Source organism: Narcine bancroftii, chromosome 4 (assembly GCF_036971445.1).
Source record: "Narcine bancroftii isolate sNarBan1 chromosome 4, sNarBan1.hap1, whole genome shotgun sequence".
NCBI lineage: Eukaryota > Metazoa > Chordata > Chondrichthyes > Torpediniformes > Narcinidae > Narcine > Narcine bancroftii.
The window spans coordinates 51834719-51848669 of NC_091472.1; the positions used below are offsets into that span (position 1 = coordinate 51834719).

General features: G+C 40.6%; 1 protein-coding gene across 8 annotated transcripts in view; it reads left to right on the top strand.

Moving 5' to 3' along the window:
- The window catches only part of LOC138760560 (estrogen-related receptor gamma), a 255419-nt gene that overhangs the window by 132510 nt on the left and 108958 nt on the right, over positions 1 to 13951 (top strand). The window lies entirely within an intron of this gene.

A 13951-nucleotide genomic window follows, 5' to 3' on the forward strand; every position in this document is an offset into this window, starting at 1 on the left:
TTGTGTTTCCTTTTAATTTTGCCATAGTTTGTAGATCTAAAATAGCTACAAGTTTAATGTTCCAGTGATTTGTTTTGTCATTTAAATCACAAGGCAGTGAAAGTAATAAAACCAAAAGGTGTGGCCTTCTATAAATTCCTCAATATGTTATTGGCATCCAAATTTGTAAATCTAGAGATATTTCAGATTAGTGTGGATTCAGAGGATCTAATGGTTGGCTTCACACTTGATTCTTAAGTTGAAATATGAAATGAATATGAGTGGATAGAACAGGCAAACCTCCAAGATTACTTCAAACCTCCTACAGAACCTTAGAGGTTTACTGCACATAAGCCCATTTCAACTACTCGTGACCGTGGCTTCATGTTTGTTTGTTGGCTTCAGAAATGCAACAAATCCTATCCAGCTTTATTCTAATGTTTCAATATGTTTTCCAATTTTCTCTTCATAGTTCAGGAGTTTGTCCTAACTATTCACTGTGGCAGAATATTGTCTTCTCAATGTAAAAAACCAGTGTCTATTCCCTTCGCTCAATTGGTGTCAGTTTCAGGTTATTGATCCTTCATTAGTGTGTCCACAATCTGGAAAAAAAAAACTTCCTTATTAATTCTACCAAACCTATCTACCAAACTAAATTTCAAATGGAGAAGACAAAGTAATCTGACCATCCTGGCTCATAAATGTTGTAATACCCCATGTTTCCTGATATAAATCCTTGCAGATCCATAAAAAAACAAGATCAGGCCCTTCCAATTATCAACCACCCATTTACACTTATCCAAGATTAGTCCATTTTTTTATTCTCCAAATTTTGACATCAACTCCCTCTAGACTCTTCTAATCAGCTGTAAACTAGGAGCAATTTATAGTGGCCAATGGAATGTAGGAAAAAAAACCCAGAACAATCAGAGGAAATTAGGAAGAACATGCAAACTCCACACAGACAGCACTCAATGTCAGGATTAAACTCGGCCATCTGACAGTTTAAAGCAGTAGCTTCAAAGAGTTCTTGACCTAACAGAACCATGTAGTTATCAGGAAAGGGCTGTCATTGAGAGAGAAAACAGCGTCACTTGTTGATTGCACTGGGGCTGGGCTGGAAGTACTAGATGGAGGAGGAGATTAATGGATAAATCTTCTGAGCTTTCTTTAATTGCCTAACCTAATGTGTTAAAGAGCAAGTACCACCCCTAGCATTTGATATCCACATTCTCTCTTTCCTCTAATCCAGCTAGAAAGAGGACCAGCTCTTGAAGAGTGGAGAGCACCCCTATGACTATACCACTCAGCAATGGGTATATTGTATTGGAGACTGTTGAGGGGGATGACCTGACAGAGGATGGCCACAGTGACCAGGTCACTGGCTCTGAGTCTGGTGCTGTGGTGCAGAAGGGAAGGAAGAAAAATGCAGTGGTCATAGGGGACTCCATTGTCAGGGGTAGAGGCAAGGCATTCTGTGAGCCTGACAGATAGACCCGCATGGTGTGTTGCCTCCCAGGTGCCAGAATGCTAGATATCTCAAATCAGGTCCAGAGTATTCTGAGAGGAGAGAGTGAGCAGCCTGATGTCTTGGTACATGTGGGTACCAATGACATAGATTACAAAGGGGGAAGAGGTCCTGAAGAGGGATTACAGTGAGTTAGGAGGGAAGCTAAGATACAGGACCTCCAGGGTAGTGATCACTGGATTGCTACCTGTGCTGAGTGCAAGTGGAGGTAAAAATGGAAGGATCAGACAGGTGAATGTGTGGCTGAAGGGCTGGTGCAGAAGGCAGGGTTTGGGATATCTTCTGGGGGAGGCATGACCTCTACAAGAAGGACAGGTTACACCTGAACCCAAAAGTGGCCAATATCCTGGCAGGCAGGTTTAATAGAGCTGTTGGATATGGTTTAAACTAATTTGGCAGGGGGATGGGAACCTGAGTGATAGGGCAATGGATAGGAAAGTGAAAATAGGAAAGGTTCGGATAGGCAGTGAAATTAAAAGGGCAGAAGGAGCAGAAAGGGATCAGAGAGTATGGCCAAGTGTGTCAGGTAACAAGGTGAGGGGTGTGGGGAGTAACAGATTAATGATATTGTACATGAACGGATGGAGCATCAGAAATAAAATGGATAAGCTTGAGCCTCAACTGCATATTATAGGGTATGATGTTATAGGAATAACGGAGACATGGCTGCAGGAGGGCCAGGATTGGGAAATTAATATTCCAGGGTATGCATCCTATCGAAGGGACAGACAGGTGGGTGACAGATGTGGTGGGGTGACTCTGTTGGTGAGAAATGATTTTCAGTCCCTTGAAAGGACCGACATAAAAGCAGGTGGAGTAGAGTCTGTTTGGATAGATTTGAGGAATTGCAAGGGCAAGAGGCCCATATTGAGAGTCATATACAGGTCCTCAAACAGTAGCTCAGATATAGGAGACAGAATAATCAGGAGTTATGGCATGTCAGAATGGTACTGATACAGTTGTTATGGGGGATTTGAACATGCAGATAGACTGGGAAAATCTAGCTAGTGCGAGATTGCAAGAAAGTGAGTTTATAGAGCAGCTCATGATGGATCCCACCAGGGGGAAGACAATTCTGGATTTGGTGTTGTGTAATGATGTGGATTTGATAAGGGACCTTGAAGTAGGGGAGCCATTAGGTAATAGTGACCATAATATGGTGAGTTTTAATTTGCAATTTGAAAGGGAGAAGGAAAGAAAGTTGGAAGTATCAGTATTAGAGTTGAATAAAGGGGATTATGCAGCCATGAGGGAGGAGCTCACCAAAATACATACCCTGGCTGGGAGAATACTGGAACAAAAATTGTAGGTATTTCTGGGCATTTTTCAGAAGGTACAGGACCAGTTTGTTCCAAAGAGGAAGAAAGGCTCTAAGGTGAGTGAAGGGAAACTGTGGCTGACGAAGTCAAGAACAGTATCAAGCAAGGAGGAGTGGGAAACTGGAGGATTGGGAAACATTCAAAGAGCAACAGAAGATAACTAAGAAAGCTACATAGGAGGAAAAATGAGGTATGAGGGTAAACTAGCCAATAATATAAAGGGGGTATGTAAAGAGGAAAAAAAATTAGTTAGGACCAAAACTGGGTCCTTAAAAACAAACAGATGAAATGATTATGGGAAGCAAGGAAATGGCTGACGAGTTTAACAGATACTTTGCATCTGTCTTCACCAGGGAAGATACAGGTAAAGGTCAGATAGGGGGCAGAGATCCTGTGGAATCGAAGGAATTGATAGAATTTCCAAAGGTAATGGAGAAATTGATGGAAATCCAGATTCGGAAGCATGTGGTCTTGAGTAAATTGAATGGACTGAAGGCTGATAAGTCCCCAAGGCCTGATGGACTGCATCCCAGAGTGCTTAGGGAGGTTGCTCTTGAAATTGTGAACACATTGGTTGACATTTTCCAATGTTCTATAAATTTAGGAGAGGTGCCTGTGGAGTGGAGGGTGGCTAATGTTGTGCCGCTATTTAAGAAGGGAGGGAGGGAGAAAACGGGCAATTACAGACTGGTTAGCCTGACGTCAGTAGTGGGGTAAATATTAGAATCTATTATAAAAGAAGAAATAACAGAACACTTAAACAGAAATGGATTTCTGAAGGGAAAATCATGCTTCACGAATCTTCTGAAATTTTTCGAGGATGTGATGAGGAGGGTGGACATGGGAGAGCCAGTGGATGTGGCGTACTTGGACTCTCAGAAGGCTTTTGATAAGGTCCCGCATAGGAGGTTAGTAGGCAAAATCAGAGAGCATGATATTGGGGGTAGGGTGCTGACATGGATAGAAAATTGGTTGCCAGACAAGAAACAAAGAGTTGGGGTTAACAGGTCACTATCGGGATGGCAGGATGTGACAAATGGGGTCCCGCAGGGCTCGGTGCTGTGTCCTCAGTTGTTTATCATATATATTAATGATTTAGATAAGGGGATTATAAATAGCATTAGCAAATTTGCAGATGACACAAAACTGGGCGGCAATGTGAAGTGTGCGGAGAATGTTAGGAAAATGCAGGGGGACTTGGACAGGTTAGGTGAGTGGGCAGATGCATTTAAGATGCAGTTTAATGTGGATAAATGTGAGGTTGTACACTTTGGTGGCAGGAACAAGAAGGCAGATTATTAATGGAGTCAAGATAGGGAGTGGGGAAGTGGAACGTGATCTAGGTGTACTTGTACATAAGTCGCTAAAAGCTAGCATGCAAGTTCAACAAGCTGTGAAAAAGGCAAATGGCATGTTGGTCTTCATAAAAAGGAGAATAGAGTATAGGAGTAAAGATGTCCTTCTGTAGTTGGACAGGGCCCTGGTGAGACCACACCTAGAGTATTGTGTCCAGTTCTGGTCTCCTCATTTGAGGAAGAACATTCTTGCTATTGAGGGAGTGCAGCGTAGATTCAAAAGATTAGTTCCAGGGATGGCGTGATTGACGTACGCTGAAAGGTTGAATAAACTGAGGTTGTATACGTTGGAATTTAGAAGGATGAGTGGAGATGTGATTGAGGTATATAAGATTATTAAGGGATTGGACATGATAGAAACTGATTACTTGTTCCCAATGTTGGGGAAGACTAGGACTAGAGGCCAGAGTTTAAGGATACAGGGAAGGCCCTTTAGGACAGAGATGAGAATTTTTTTTACCTAGAGAGTTGTTGGTCTGTGGAATGCTTTGCCGCAGAGGGTGGTAGAGGCAGGTTGTCTGGATAAGTTCAAGAGGGAGCTAGGTAAGGTTCTTGTAGACAGGGGAGAAGGCAGGGACAGGGTACTGATAGTGGAAGATCAGCCATGATCTAAATGAATGGTGGTGCTGGCTTGATGGACTGAATAGCCTACTCCAGAATCTATTGTCTATTGATTAAAGTGCTAAAGTCAGAAATTTATCCTAAATATATCATGTAGTAACTTGCCAGTGTAACATTCTTCTAACACTCACTGTCATCCATTTTCAGGAATGGGCCACACTACCATCTTGTACATCAAACATACCTGAATGAGGATGAATGCTTGCATCTTAGTCTCTAAGTTGGTGTTCATAAGGTTTTCCACTGCTAATGTCACCCCAGTGAATCCTTACTCCATACTATCAATGGCTTTAATGTGCTGACTTAGTTTTCTTAATAATTCAAAGCCACATGTTAAAGCAGCATACCAATATTATATGTTGCAACATAGGAGATGAATCTCCCATGAGAACGAAACCTAGTTGGAGCAATTCTGTCTGTTTCAGTAAAACCTTCTATGTCCATGGTTGCTTGGCCATTAATTCTCCAATGTGATCCCATGGTCATATCTTAGCCAGGTGGAACAAGCCTGCTGCTGCCCAAATAGACGCTGTAGAGGGGATTTAAAGTCAGTTTATGAAATATGTTAGTATCCCTATTTAAATGCGGCAAGTTATTCAAATTTGCCACAAATGAGAATTCAGACAACAGAGAAAAAATCAACCTCATAAAAAGTAAACCTATTATTAACGTTATATTTTTCAATATAGTGTCATTTAAACAAATTGTGCACACAAAAAAAATTAAACGAGGGAAGCCTAACAATAATTTGCAGGTGAAATTGTGCGCACCAGGAATTTGAGGCAGGATCATTGGTGTGTGAATCACCCTCACCCGACTGATGTTTCTCTGTGTCAGTTATGCACCTTCACAAATAATGTGTTTTCTCCACTGATGGCATAAATTGAAGCCTCTAACTTTCATTGAACACTCACAATACAACTAGGATTATATGGTGGTGTTTTGTTATGTTTATCTTGATTTAGAAAGGGCACTATGCAGACTTCTGGAGATCTAACTGAGCAATTTCAAAATCCACAGAATATGCTTAATGTAGCAGGGATTGTTTCTTTCTTTGTCATTTAGTGGCTGAGATACTCATTTGGTGAATTCCAGCAACTGCTACAACAATTTTGTTTTACCTATATTTTGATATTTTGAAATATTTTTTTAAAATTTTGGATAAGCACCAATCTCAACTGTGCAAGCATTCAAAATCAACGATAAAGTAAAATAAAACAATTTAGAAAGTCATGTTTTTTTTCAGTAAAAACATTTGTATTTTAGTGTTTTTAATGCTCCATTACTTTATATGAGGGTTCAAACATCCAGGCACTATATTCTTTGTGCCTTGTGACTATTGAAAAGCTACCCTTTTCAGTTTTGAGTCAACAGAGATGTATTTAATGGTCCATGAGGCATTCTTGCTGCAAAAGTCATGGCTTCAGATTATTTCCCAAGGTCAATCATGGGAGCAGTCTGGGTGGATGGCTGTTGATTGTGGGTGAGCAGGTTGTTTAAGAGACCTTGATGTGAGCACAGAAACACTGGAAATACTCAGCAGGTCAGGCCATGTCTGAGAAGAGACCCTTCCTCATCCTTGTTCTGATGAATGGTCTTCCACCTGAAACATTAACACTGTTTCTCTTCTCAAAGCTGCACCCTGACCTGCTGAGTGTTTCTATTGTTCTTGGTTTTCATTTTAGTTTTTCTGCATCTGCATTTTATTTTTTTTAAATTTACAGGATATGAAGTGATTTGGTTTCCTCACGAATGAGATTATCAGGGGCTTCAATCTGCACACTCATGACTTCTAAGAGGATGGTGTAATGAATTGTTGGCATTCAGACCACCCATAATTGTTTCATAATCTAGAAACAGAGCTAACATAGTTTGCAGTATTACAACCACAGCTATCTGGGGCCTTCAGCTCCATTCTTTTCCTTGGAAGTCTGCTCTTTATGCAGTCTGCACAAAACTGTGCCCATGATAAAATGCAGTGTGATTTCGGTATCTGTCTCCTTAAGGAGTTTGAGCTACTTTTGTGTGGCATATCTCTGCTTGTCCTGGAGATCCAACGGCTCATATGTAGCATCCCCTTGCTCCTGTGGAACTGTAAACTGCTCACAGCAAGCAACCTTGTGGTTTTTGAGAACAGCAATCTGTTTATGCTTGGCATCTCTGTGCTCAGTGAACTTCTTTAGGTGGCTTGCAGTGGTTCAAGATGCTTCCAGGTGGCTGAGACCAGATCCCACTATGTGGGAAGAAACCAAATTTTGTCTGGCCTTTATCTCTGCATCCAGATGGGCACAGTTTGACATGGTTTTTGCTGATACCCAGCAGAGAAATGAGCATCATCTCCAGAGTGGAGGATAAGGTCTCCTGGCAATGCACAACCTTCCATGATAATTTGTAGATGGAGTCCTCCATCTTCTTTAATGCCTCTTATGTTTGTTCAAGGTTGCAATGGAGGTACAGCAGATGATGAAAGAAAGCAAATAGCATGTGGGCCTTTATTGCAAGAGGGTTTTGAATACAGAAGCAGGAAAGTCTTAACTGCTATTGTACAGGGCCATGATGAGGCCACACCTTTACTGCATACAGTTTTAATCTTCTAATCTGAAGAAGGACATTCTTGCTATTGAGGGAGTGCACCCAAGGTTCGGCAGACTAATTCTGGCAGGGTTGGTCTATAAAGAATGACTGAATCAAATTGAGTTATACTCATTGGCATTGATTAGACTGAGAGGAGATCTCATTGAGGTGTATAACATTCTGTCAAGACTAGATAGGTTAGGTGCAGGAAGATTGTCCTCAATAATGGGGAAAGTCCAGAACAAAGGGTCACACACTTAAGATAAAGCGAAGCTATATAGGTCTGAGACAAGTCTACATCTTCACTCAGAGTGTTGCGAACTTGTGGAGCTCCCTACCATTGAGGCGAATTCATTAAATATATTCAAAATGGAGTTAGTAGTGGCCATAATGGCTGAAAGGATCAAAGGGGTGGGGTGGGGGGGTGGGTGGAAAGAAAGTTGGAATAGGGTACTGAAGGCGCATTATTAGCCATGATCATACTGAATGGAGTTTCATGCTTGAAAGGCTGAATGGCCTACTCCTGTACCTATTTTCTATGAAGCTAGGAGGGCTCAATAACCATTTCAATGTACATCTGCCTCAGCTTTGTTCAGAAAGGAACCCTATCACTGTCCTCACTAGATTCCTCTCAGGAAGGGGGAATGTGTGCGCCTCTCTTTAGAAATCATTGAAATCTCATTACCAGTTGACCATGTCTGCTTTACTTTCTTGTGTCCTGCATTCCTCTAACATTATCTGTCCACCCCATTTTCAGCATAAACCACTTTACTCACCACGGGAAAAAAAACGTTAAGAACCACTGGTCAAAACCTCACTAATGTATCACAGGTTTTGATCACAAAAATTCACCTGGACCTGGTTTATAGATTCTCAATGCCAAAGAAGATTGTTGTAACCATATACCGCTACTGGCACCGACCGGCATGCCTTGTGTCTAGGACTTCTAGCCAACAGAACTCAATGTGAAGATCATCAACCTCTCTCCCTTTGTCTTGGAGTCTCACCTCGTTCCACAGCGGCCGTAAGTGGGTTGCAGCTGTTTAGCTGGCATGGGGCGTATTCCTTTTAGGGATGGGGTTTTTTTTTCCCCCTACTTCCATTTGCACTAAATTGTGTAATATCTGATCCTCTTTTAATGCATGATTCTGGGTGGTCAATATCATACAACTTCTGCAGGTGATCCAGTTTAGCAGTAGCACTTTCAACTGTACATTTCTTCTTTGGCTTGGCTTCGCGGACGAAGATTTATGGAGGGGTAAATGTCCACGTCAGCTGCAGGCTCGTTTGTGGCTGACAAGTCCGATGCGGGACAGGCAGACACGGTTGCAGCGGTTGCTGGGGAAAATTGGTTGGTTGGGGTTGGGTGTTGGGTTTTTCCTCCTTTGCCTTTTTTTTAGTGAACCAATAAAGGGTGAAATCCAATTTCTAGCACACATTCTTAACACAGTAACAATTGATAACTCGAGTTCAATTTCTGCTCTAATTCATGTTGATTTGCAGTCAAAGCCTGTAACTGTCAGTAACTCAAGAATAGTTTTCACACGTCAGCACGAGAACAGTTAGAATTTTAAAATACTGCTTACTCCTTGTTTACAACGGAGAGCCCCCTATGGGAAAGCAGATCTTATTATTGCTCTGATTATAGGGATTTTTAATCTCAATAAGGAACAAATTTTAAATACTAAAAAAAGTCTATTTTAATCTCAATAAGGAGCAAATTTTAAATACTAAAAAAAGTCTATTTTAATCTCAATAAGGAGCAAATTTTAAATACTAAAAAAAGTCTATTTTAATCTCAATAAGGAGCAAATTTTAAATACTAAAAAAAGTCTATTTTAATCTCAATAAGGAGCAAATTTTAAATACTAAAAAAAGTCTATTTTAATCTCAATAAGGAGCAAATTTTAAATACTAAAAAAAGTCTATTTTAATCTCAATAAGGAGCAAATTTTAAATACTAAAAAAAGTCTATTTTAATCTCAATAAGGAGCAAATTTTAAATACTAAAAAAAGTCTATTTTAATCTCAATAAGGAGCAAATTTTAAATACTAAAAAAAGTCTATTTTAATCTCAATAAGGAGCAAATTTTAAATACTAAAAAAAGTCTATTTTAATCTCAATAAGGAGCAAATTTTAAATACTAAAAAAAGTCTATTTTAATCTCAATAAGGAGCAAATTTTAAATACTAAAAAAAGTCTATTTTAATCTCAATAAGGAGCAAATTTTAAATACTAAAAAAAGTCTATTTTAATCTCAATAAGGAGCAAATTTTAAATACTAAAAAAAGTCTATTTTAATCTCAATAAGGAGCAAATTTTAAATACTAAAAAAAGTCTATTTTAATCTCAATAAGGAGCAAATTTTAAATACTAAAAAAAGTCTATTTTAATCTCAATAAGGAGCAAATTTTAAATACTAAAAAAAGTCTATTTTAATCTCAATAAGGAGCAAATTTTAAATACTAAAAAAAGTCTATTTTAATCTCAATAAGGAGCAAATTTTAAATACTAAAAAAAGTCTATTTTAATCTCAATAAGGAGCAAATTTTAAATACTAAAAAAAGTCTATTTTAATCTCAATAAGGAGCAAATTTTAAATACTAAAAAAAGTCTATTTTTGTGTACTAAGTATCATCAACAGAAGAAAATGTAACCGTTATTCCTGGACTTTATTCTTTGAAGTGTTTCAGAGTTTGTGCATTTTTCGTTGTCCTAGGGCAGTCATCTCAAATTGAGGCTTTTGATTGTACTAGTACCTGATGAACAAATGGCAGATACAAATCATATGCCCAACAGTAAAGGGTTGAAGCTCTATTTATCCATCATCCCAATGAAACATGTCAGAATGATTATTTTCTTATAATAAAAAAAAATCATGTATATCTAGTATTGGTAGGAGATTCCAGTGGACTCCCTGAGCATATTGAAAATAGGACTTTGCAATTGGAGTTTCACTTCAGGAGTGTAAAATTCAAATATTCTATGGTTACTTATTTGTTCTGATTTCACATCTTTTCTTCCATCTGTTTGTGAATCAGGTGTTAATCTCCATTCCGAGTTTTGCTGGCACTGTTGGGTTAGTGTGCACTCATTTTTGGTTTGCTTCAATGCCAGATAATGTGGATAAAGCCAACATTCATCTTTGAAATTCTGCCAATTACGGTACTTGAAATGCCCTCATATGTTAATGGTGGTTTCCTCCTCATTTGAATGAATACAAATATATCGTAGAATCTCTCAAGAAAAGCATACATTTTTATACCAAAAGCATCTAAATTTCATTTGGTAAGGGGAACAATAAGCTTCCTTAATTTGAGTTTCAAAAATAGTAATAGCATAAGTTCAAGTTCAAGTTTGCCGATGACACCACAGTTGTCGGCAGAATCACAAACGGCAATGTGGAAGCGTACAGGAGGGAGATGGATCAGCTCATTGAATGGTGTAACGACAACAACGTTGTGCTCAACGTCAGCAAAACCAAGGAGATGATTGTGGACTTCAGGAGGAAGACAGGGGAATATGAACCTGCCCTTATCGAGGGTCAATAGTCGAGAGGGCCAAGAACTTCAAATTCCTGGGTGTCAACATCTCCAAGGTTCTGTCCTGGAGCTTTCACGTTAATACAATCACCAAGAAGGCTCGCCAACGGCTATACTTTGTGAGATATCTGAAGAGATTTGGTATGTCACTGAAGACTTCTGAAAACTTCTACAGGTGTACTGTGGAGAGCATTTTGGCCGGTTGCATCACCACCTTGTATGGAGGTGCCAACTCTCAGGACAAGAATAAACTCCAAAGGGTTGCGACATCTCAGGCACCAGATTTCACTCCTTCGAGGACATCTACATGAGTTGGTGTCTTTAAAAAAGCAGCCTCTATTGTCCAAGGTCCCTATCACTCAGGCCATGCCCTCTTCACTCTGCTACTATCGAGAAAAAAGGTACAGGAGCCTAAAGATGAGCACTCAACAGCACAAGGACTGCTTCTTCCCTGCTGCCATTAGATTCCTGAATAATCACTGAATCAAAGACACTGCCTTATTTTTTGTGCATTTTTTTTTAATAGTACTGTTATAAGATGGTTACAATCTGAACATTTGCATTATGATGTTGTCGCAAAATGACTTGTTCATGACGATAAATTCTGTTTCTGATTTGTCATCCAATTGTTCCAGTACAACCCAACAAAACAGCATTCTCTGGTCCTAAGTGCAGAACATGCATGCAGACATTGCACACATACAGACGAATGATGCATATGCACAGATAAAATCTATATTAGTAATAAATAGTAGCATCACAGAGAGTTGTTTTAGCAGTAATTCAGCAATCTCACTGCTTGTGGGATGAAGCTGTTACTCAGCCTGCTGGTTTTGGCTCTCATACTTCTGTATCTTTTTCCTGACGGGAGTAGCTGGAAGATTTTGGTGCAGGGTGGTAAGGTTCTTGCATGCTTTTCTGAGCCTTCTTGAAACAATGATCCAGATAAATCACATTCACGGGTGGGAAGGAGACCCCAGTGATCTTCTCTGCCACTTTTATTGACTTGTGAATTGACCTCCAATCTGATGCTCGACAGCAGCCATACCATGGTGTGATGCAGCTGGCCAGGGTGCTGTTGATAGAGCTCCCGCAGAAAGTTGACAGGACGGTGGCTGGTAGCCTTGCCTGCCTCGGGCCTTCTAAGAAATTGCAGTCGCTGTTGCAGCTTCCTGACAAGTGATGAAGTGTGTGTCCAGCATAGGTCATTTCTTAAGTAAATTCTGAGGAACTTGGTGCTCTCCACTCTCTACTATCAAGCTTTTATTCTGTAGTGGAGGCTGATCATCCCTGGTCGTACTGAAGTCCAAAATTATCCCCATTTTCTTGTCCATGTTGAGGCTCGGGTTGTTATTCTCACACCATTTCATAATATTTTCCATCTCTTTGTAGTGTGACTTATCGTTGTTGCTGATGAGGCCAATCTCTGACATGTCATCTGCAAACTTGATGACTGTTGGAGCTGGATCTGGTATTGCAGTCGTGGTCAGTAATGTGAACAGGAGCAGACTGAGCACACAGCCCTGAGATGCGCCAGTGCTCAGCACTGTGTGGTACTTAATGCTCTGCTGGCAACCCAGATAGACTATGGTCTTTCCATTTGTCAGTCCATTTGCAGAGAGGGAAGTTGAGTCCCACTAAGGAAACATTCTCCACTAGCCTCTGGGGTATGATCATATTAAATGCTGAGCTGAAGTCAATGAACAGCAGCCTAGCCAATGAGGGGTCATTCTGCAGGTGGGTCAGGACAGAGTGGAGGAACAAGGGTATAGCAGTGTCAGTGGGAAAGTGCAGTCTGTAGGCAAATTGAAACTGGTCAGTTTCTCTGGGATGAGCACTTTGATATGTTCCATCACCATGCGTTTGTATCATTTCATAATGGTGGAGGTCAGTGCCACTGAGTTGTAGTCATTGAGGCCTGTTACAGTCACCCTCTTTGAAATGATGGTGGCCACCTTGAAACCCACGGGGATGATAGACTGCTGCAATGACATGTTGAAGATCCCCGTAAGGACCTCCGTCATTTGGTAAAGTCCTTCAGTACCTGGTTGGGTATGTTGTCTTGTGTGGGTTCACCTTGGATAGGATTCTCCTCACCTTGGCCGCAGCTATACAAGAGGCTTGTCCTTCAGGATGGGACAGAGCTTTCTTTGGCATGATCCTGTTTTTCTCATTGAACCATGCGTAGAAGATTTTCTGTCTCTCCAGAATGGAGGCGTCATTGTTGTTGACTCTTAAGGTTCTCTTGTGAACTGTTATTGTTTTGATACCTTTCCACATGCACCTCATGTCGTCAGTGTCACACAGCAGACTATGGATCTGTCCGTACCCACCCTTTGCTTTTCAGATTGCATGGGAAAGTTCAGCCCTGGCTGATGTTGGTGTCAACTTGTCTCCTGATCTGAAGGCTGCATCTCGAGCTCTGAGGAGTGCATGAACCTCTACGTTCAAGCATGGTTTCTGGTGTATGTGTTGCATTTGATCTCCATTTCATCCTCTGTGAACTTGCTAATGCAGCTAGTCACTGAGCTTGTATACTCGTCGATGTTTATGTAGCCATTGTATCTGGCCGCCTCCCTGAAACTGTTCCAGTCCGTGACCTCAAATCAGTCCTGTAGCACGACAATGCTCCCCTCCCCCGTGGCCTGTCTTGATCTCCCTGAAAAACTGATTTTGTTTGTTTTCCAGTGGTCTGTATGCCAGGGATAGCAGGGCATATATGTTGTCCGAGCATCCAAGATGGGGGCGAAGGGCAGCCTTGTACGCACCAGGAGCATTGGTGTACACTCAATCCAGGTTGTTCTCTCCTCTGATGGAAAAATTCACATGCTGTTGAAACCATGATAGAACATTTTTCAGGTTGGCATAGTTAAATCGCCAGCTACAATCATCTCACAATCGTCATGTGAGATATCTAGGCTTCTCAATGAAGCTCCTTCATTGCAACACTCTCATTTGCCAAAGGCAGAATGTAAACTGGGGCAATCAAAATGGACATGAATTCCCTGAGCAGGTAGAAGAGTCTGCATTTC